The sequence below is a fragment of the Symphalangus syndactylus genome, chromosome 16, assembly GCF_028878055.3.
Source record: "Symphalangus syndactylus isolate Jambi chromosome 16, NHGRI_mSymSyn1-v2.1_pri, whole genome shotgun sequence".
Classification (NCBI taxonomy): domain Eukaryota; kingdom Metazoa; phylum Chordata; class Mammalia; order Primates; family Hylobatidae; genus Symphalangus; species Symphalangus syndactylus.
The window spans coordinates 87,611,368-87,618,824 of record NC_072438.2 but is presented as its reverse complement, the minus strand read 5'-3'; the positions used below and the strand labels follow the sequence as shown (position 1 = coordinate 87,618,824).

Sequence of the window (7,457 nt, the reverse complement as noted above, 5' to 3'; positions counted from 1 at the left end):
GCCTGAATCTTCTGGAGCCCATTATCTGGGGGAATCTAGCTACCAGGTAAGAAGGGTAACTACTCTGAGACCGCCATGCTGTGAGGCAACTCAAGCAGTCACATTCTGTCTCATTGTTGTGACACCTTCCGATATGTAAACATTGGCCAGGACCTTTCCCCCGAGCCTCAGAGACATAAACCTGCAAGTCTATCTCACGTCTCTACTTAAAAGTTCCACAGGCACCGCAGTCTTAATGTTTGAGACTGAACATTTGATTTTGAGTGCCCCTATTTTCCCATCTTGGGAAATGATTCCACCATCCACCCATTGCTCTAGCCCAAATCCAAGAGTCAGCCTTGATTTCTCCTTCCTGCAATCTCCACGAACTAATCTATCCACAATTACTGTTGATTCTGCATCCACAATGTACTTTGATTCTCCTTAGTCTTATCTATCTCTATTGTCTGTATCGCCACCTCTTTCAACAACGCCCTCTCCGCAGACTCCCTACCTTCGTTCCTGACACCCTATCTATTCTGCACTCATCAGCTGGAGTCATGTTTTAAACATGTAAGTTGTATCTTTCCATGCCCCTGCATAAATCCTCAAATGGCTCGCTATGGTGGTTAAGTACAATCCAAGTCACAGAATGTGACTTGCATGGCTCTGTGTGATCTACTCCAGCCTCGGCATCTTCCTTGCTCAGTACTTTTGGCACATAAGCCCTTTCTCTGCCTGCACCTCTCTCATCAGCTCTTCGCATTCTCAGCTTACATTTCTGGGAGCCCCTCATGATCACTATATATATATATATATATACACACACACACATATATATATAGATAGATATAGATATAGATATCTATAGATATCTATATCTGTATCTATATCTATATCTATATAGTAGATTTCCCCCAGTATTTTCAATCCTGGCATCTTAGTGCCTTACCATAGTGTTTGTGACCATTGTAATAATTTTGTGTGGGTGTTTTACTTTGAATTTTCATTGTTTGGCTCTTCATAGCATTCTCTAAGCACCATGAAGGCATGGCTCATGTCTATTATATTCACCCTTATATCCTTGACACCCAGCATAGTGCCTGGCTCATAAGAAATGCATGATCAACTATTCTGTTGAATAAATGAATAAATATCAAAAGCTTAGAAAATCTCAATCCCTAGATTAATGTATGGGAAGTAGAAATTTCATCAGAAACAAATGTGTTTTGTACACAGACTGTCCCTATTTGGTCTGTGTTGAGAGAAAAGAAAGAAGACTTCTATTGGGCTTAATTTAGGGGGCAAATTATCAGAAAAATAAGGGGGAATTTGTGAACCTATTCTCTTCCACAGTGAGCCAGTGAGTGACAAACTAGAAACAGAGGACCTGGTTTAAAGGGTGTCCCCTCAGCCTGTCCTGCAGACACACGAGGTGCTCCTCATGCCACACCTTCTGGACTTGCTGCTCGGCCTGTCATCACTCTGAGTCCTCATCCTTCTTCCCATCTTGGAAATCCCATTCTCAAGTCTTACCCTTCAGCAGCCCTGCCCTGTCTTCGCTCACCTCTACCCGTGACCTCACCCTACTAAAGTTCCAGCCCCACACCTAGGATGCCGCTTAGCGGCAGCTCGAAATGGCAAGTTTCCACCTCTACCATCCAGCGAATGGGTAAGACCAGGATGAGGCAGGCAGGGGTTGTAACCCTCTCTCTGTTCCTGGGTCCTACAACCATGCTCCCAGCACCCAAGCAGATTGAGATAGAAATGCCTGTGGGACTTTCTTTTTTTTTTTTTTCTTTTTTTTGAGACGGAGTCTTGCTGTGTTGCCAGGCTGGAGTGCAATGGTGCCATCTCGGCTCACTGCAACCTCCACCTCTGGGGTTCAAGCGATTCTCCTGCCTCAGCCTCCTGAGTAGCTGGGACTACAGGCACGCACCACCATGCCCAGCTAATTTTTGTATTTTTAGTAGAGACGGGGTTTCACTATGTTGGCCAGGATGGTCTCGATCTCCTGACCTGGTGATCCACCCGCCTCGACCTGAGAGTCTCTTGGGCAGTTTAAAAATGTCTACCTCATTAAAAAATGTCTCTCTGTTCCCTCTCTGAAATTTGTGAGTTTCAGATACAAGATCTCCAAAACACAAGTGTAAGCTGAATCATGGAAATACAGAATGGTTAGAAGCGAGGACTCAACAGGTTCATTTTAGACCATAAGTGAAGAGAAGATAAGGTTGCAAAAATAAAAATATCAAAAGTCTTTCATGTTATTTTCCTCATGGGTATGGACTATAATGGTTATAGGAAGGAATAGAATTAGAAACAATCTGGAGGAGAAAATATTGTAATATTGGGCTGGGGTGAACTCTCTCTCTCTCTCCATATATATATATATATATATATATATTTAGAGAGAGATGAGGTCTCTCTGTCACCCTGGCTGGAGTACAGTTGCATGATCACAGCTCACTGCAACCTCGACTTCCTGGGCTCAAGCAATCCTCCCACCCCAGCACCCTGAGTAGCTGGGACTACAAGCATGCCACCACATACAGCTAATTTTTGTATTTTTTGTAGAGATGGGGTTTTGCCATGTGGCCTAGGCTGGTCTCAAATTCCGACTCAAGCAATTCATCTGCCTCAGTTCCCCAAAGTGCCGGGGTTACAGGCGTGAACCACCATGCCTAGAAATAATCTTCTCTATATAATTGTTGTGACATTCTTTTTTCATTAATCCTGGCATAAGGTGAGCCCCAGTCTTTCCCCAAGGTGTTCCAGACACTGGGAGGCCAACAACATCTCCTGAGATTCTGTGAGCCTAGTGGATCCCTATTACTTTTATGTCAGATGTCCCCCCAAAGGACATGGCAACTACATGAAAGAAGTTTAATGATGTAATTTAACTTATATTTTATGTTTTAGACCCACTTGTAAGATATCTCCACTGCCAATACTGACCTAGACATTTACCAGCATCAGTCATGGGCGCTCAGGAAAATTGTTTTTAAGCTATTGGGGGAAAACATGATATTTTAACTCTTCTAGGTGAGTTTTAGCATGCCAGTCATTAGCCTAGCTGGTGAGAAAGGGTAAGCTGCATGGACTCACCAAAACAATATGTTACAGTTCCAAAAAAAAAAAAAAAGTGAAGGGGAGGAGACAAACAGTGTAAGTATGACATGGAACTTTTGAGTAGAACTATAAATCTATCCATAAAGACACAAGGATTGTCAGTAATGAAAAGGGCAATAAATTAGCCTAGCTGCTCAAAAATGAGGCTAGAAAACAAAGGAGCTGGGGCCAATGAACAGCTTACATTGCAGTTACGAATCAAATAACAACCTCTGAGTAATTTATTTTCAAGTTACACTGGTTGCAAAATTGATGCAACACTGGACCACTGTGAAAAACTGCAATTACTTTGGAATTAAGAAATTTGGGCGTCATGAGTAGGAGTGGTATTTACTTGGTCTTCAGCTCTTGAAAGAGACAGTCTGATTTGGAGGTGGGAGGCTTTGTGTATAGCATATGTGACATATTTAAACTCTACGCGACATGGATATAATACAATTAGTATTCCGATACTTCCTCACTAATCGTATTTCCATTTTGACTGTTGTTGCTGGCTTTCCCGTCTAACCTAAAAATTTTATACCCCTAGGAAGAATGAAGAACCCTGAGTGTGAGATTTGATGAGAGGATATGCCAAGTGCTCTATCAAAGCAGGTCATGATTTTATTAAGTTGCACTAAACATTGATGACTGTTGGCCTTGGGCACTTTCAACCTCCCTGTTTCCTTGAAGTCAGGAGTAACGTTGGAATTTTAAAATTATTCTCTATAGGGGATGACTTGAATTTCTAGGGCAGTAATTATGGAAGAAGCATGTTCCCGGTCGAAGACTGCTTCTCCTGGGTGCCGTCTCAAATGCAATGGCTTCGTGGTATATTTAAAGTGCCAACCATTGTAGCCTTTGAGATCCAACAAAGAGTCCATTCTATTAACTTTGGCACCCTTCTTTGCTAAGCTGAGAAATGTGCAACACGTTGGTGTGCGCTCAGAATTTGAAGGAAATCTACCAGCCTGGCCTCACCCTCATGTAACACATACTTGTGTAGCTTGTTCTTCCAAAGCCCCACTGGCAATCTTTGAAAAAAAAAAAAAACAAAAAAACCTATCCGATTAGCAGTCATGCAACTCTACAATTTTCTGTGCTATCTAGAACAGCAATTCAGAGGGAATGAGCTGAAATAGCCACCTTTTTTTTTTGAGAGAGAGGTGATAGGTGCTTATCACACGCTTATATAAATGATAATTTAACATGAGGTGAAGAGCTTATGGGAGAAATACATGGGTTGGTGATACTTGAAAGTTAAAACACTTAGATTAGAATCTACGTCATAAGTATGCTATTATTTTGATGTCTGTTTCAAAAATTTTGTATAGTTTCCTTTAAAAATTTAGTCTAAGTTCCAGTGACCTAATATATAAAAACTCTATGTGTGTGTATGTATACACACATATATACATATATGGTATATATACACACGTATATACATATATGGTATATATACACACGTATATACATATATGGTATATATACACATATACACATAAAAGGTTATATGTAAAAGGATATATGTAAAGATCTTTTATATATTTGCATATCGATATCCTTTTAGATCTATATTCTTCTCTGTGTCTGACTATATATAGGCTTATATGTATATTCTTTCTTAGACAGAAAACAATCTTGATATGGCTGGAGGGTGGTAAATGTAGATACTTGTCAGTCAGTTCTCAAGATCCAGGAATGACCTTGGGAGGCCAAGGCGGGCTGATCACGAGGTCAGGAGTTCGAGACCAGACTGGCCAACATAGTGAAACCCCGTCTCTACTAAAAATACAAAAATTAGCCAGGCTTGGTGGTGCACGCCTGTAGTCCCAGCTACTCGGGAGGCTGAGGCAGGAGAATTGCTTGAACCCGGGAGGTGGAGGTTGTGGTGAGCTGTGATCGAGCCACTGCACTCCAGCCTGGGCAACAGAGCGAGACTCCGTTTCAAAAAAAAAAAAAAATCCAGGAATGAACTATTTTCATGGGCAGGAAAGACATAGAAAGAGAGATAGATTACTCTTACAAACATTGTCCACTCAGCAGTTACACTGGAAATAAATATTATTCATTGTAAAGACAACTGAAAAAGAAAAAAATATTGGACAGTGGTGGTTGCTGAATCAGTTTACTGAAATTTCTTAGCTGCCTCTGCAAATTGAACTCTTGTTGGCATTGAGGAATATCCAGGATAATGCTAGACACAGAAGAATGTCAAGTTGGCTGCTTCAGCAAAGGTAATGCTTTTTAGCTACCTTCAATCCAGAGAAAGTACTTTAAAAGGGTAACAGAATTACACCTTGGTATTTGTTTTTCTTTCTTTTAAAAATATTTTTATTCTCTTTGGAGAAAGTTTAAAGTTCTTGAGACCTGTATTTACTGCTAACTTTTTTCGTTTTTTTGAAATGGAGTCTCACTCTGTCAACCAGGCTGGAGTGCAGTGGCATGATCTCGGCTCACTGCAGTGGCGTGATCTCCACCTCCCAGGTTCAAGTGATTCTCGTGCCTCAGCCTCCTGAGTGGCTGGGAATACAGGCATGTGCCACCACACCCAGCTAATTTTTGTATTTTTAGTAGAGATGGAGTTTCACCATGTTGGCCAGGCTGGTCTTGAACTCCTGACCTCAAATGATCTGCCTGCCTTGGCCTCCCAAAGTGCTGGGATTACAGGCACGAGCTACTGTGCCCGGCTACTACTAACTTTTAACCATGGCATTTACCTCTGCTGTTACCACCTCTCACCTTGGCTATCATTATAGATTCATGGTGTCCAGCTTCAAAAGGGCCCTTGGCACTGCTCTGTGGTCACTCGGGTCTCCATCCCAGGACAAGGCGTGCCCCTGGGACTCAGGCCCTCATTCTCCCCAACTCCTCAGGTGTATAGGATTCTACCCTGCTCCTCTCACTCCGGGCTTTTCTACCTTCCTCTCTAACATGGCTTTTCCCTTCAGCATTTAAACTTACCCTTTACCAAGAAAACGCTTTCAAATCCCCACTTCCATCCAGCTTTCTTTCCTCCACCTCCTTACAGAGACACGCATCATGAACCTTTGTCCATCTCTCCTGTTTACTGCTTATTTCTCAATTTTTCCTCACTCCACTGCCATCTGGGCTCTGCCTCTCTGCCCCCTGGAGACTCTTCTCCCCAATGACTGAGCTGACTCTACAGTGTCTACATCCAGTGGCTTCCTTGCCTGACCTCTGAGCAGAACCAACAGTGTTGTCCAATCCCTGCCAGATGCACTCCCTCCCTGGATTCATGATCTGCGTGCCCTTCTGATATGCAGAACCACTGCTTTGGCTTCTCCTGCTCAATTTAAAAATTGTGGTAAAACATACATGTCATAAAATATACATGACATACCATTTTAGCCCTTTTAAAGTATACAATTCAGTGGATTACATACATTCACAGTGTTGTACAACTGTGATCTCTATTTTCATTTCCGGACCGTTTTTATTACCCCAAACAGAAACTCTGTACGCATTAAACAATAACTCCTCACCCTTCCATCCCCCAGCCCCTGGCAACCACTATTCTACTTTCCATTTCTATTAATTTACTTATTCTAGGTTCCACACATAAGTGGAATCATACAGTATTTGTCCTTTTGTGACTGGCTTATTTCATTTAGCATAATGTCCTCAAGGTTCATTCATGTTGTAGCATGTGGTATCAGAATTTCATTCCTTTTTGAGGACAAATAAAGCCCATTGTATGCATATACCATACTTTATTTATCCATTTATCTGTTGATGGACGTTAAAAATATACTTCACAAATGTGTATGTCATCCCTGCATGCTGATCTTCTCTGTATTGTTCCAATTTTGATTCGTGTACTGCCGAATGAGCATTCCTGCTTTGTTTTGTAAGTTATTCTTGCTCTCTCTGTATGTTCCTAAGTGTCTTCATTTCTCAGACCAGGAAACTCAGTCTTCTTCACTTCTTACTCTGAACACCATGCCAGTACAATCTCTAAAGATATCACACACTATCAGTACTGGTTGTTTGTATAACGTTTCTCCCTTTGCATTGAAAATCTTCAAGTAGCTGCTAGATAAGAATTTTTCCAACCAACTTTGGTCATCCTCTCCTCCTGGAAGTCAGATCTTGTTCTCCAAGGCTGGGATAGACCCCTCTGACTCTGTTCTTCTTATTCATTATATTTATCACATCACAGGATCTATTGTGATGAATTACAACTGTTTATTGGCTTACCTGTCTTGTCTATTATGTTGTAAATATCTCAAAAGCAGGGGTTACGGCAAAGGAATATATATTATCTTTGGATGATGTTGATGGTGATGATGATTCAGTAATAATGATAAAGATGACAATAACGTTAACGACGATTATGATGCTGC

General features: G+C 41.5%; 1 pseudogene; it reads right to left on the bottom strand.

Annotated features, from left to right (window-relative positions):
• Positions 1-6,855: 6,855 nt before the first annotated feature.
• LOC129465136 (uncharacterized) lies at positions 6,856-6,947 on the bottom strand (annotated as a pseudogene).
• Positions 6,948-7,457: the final 510 nt, after the last annotated feature.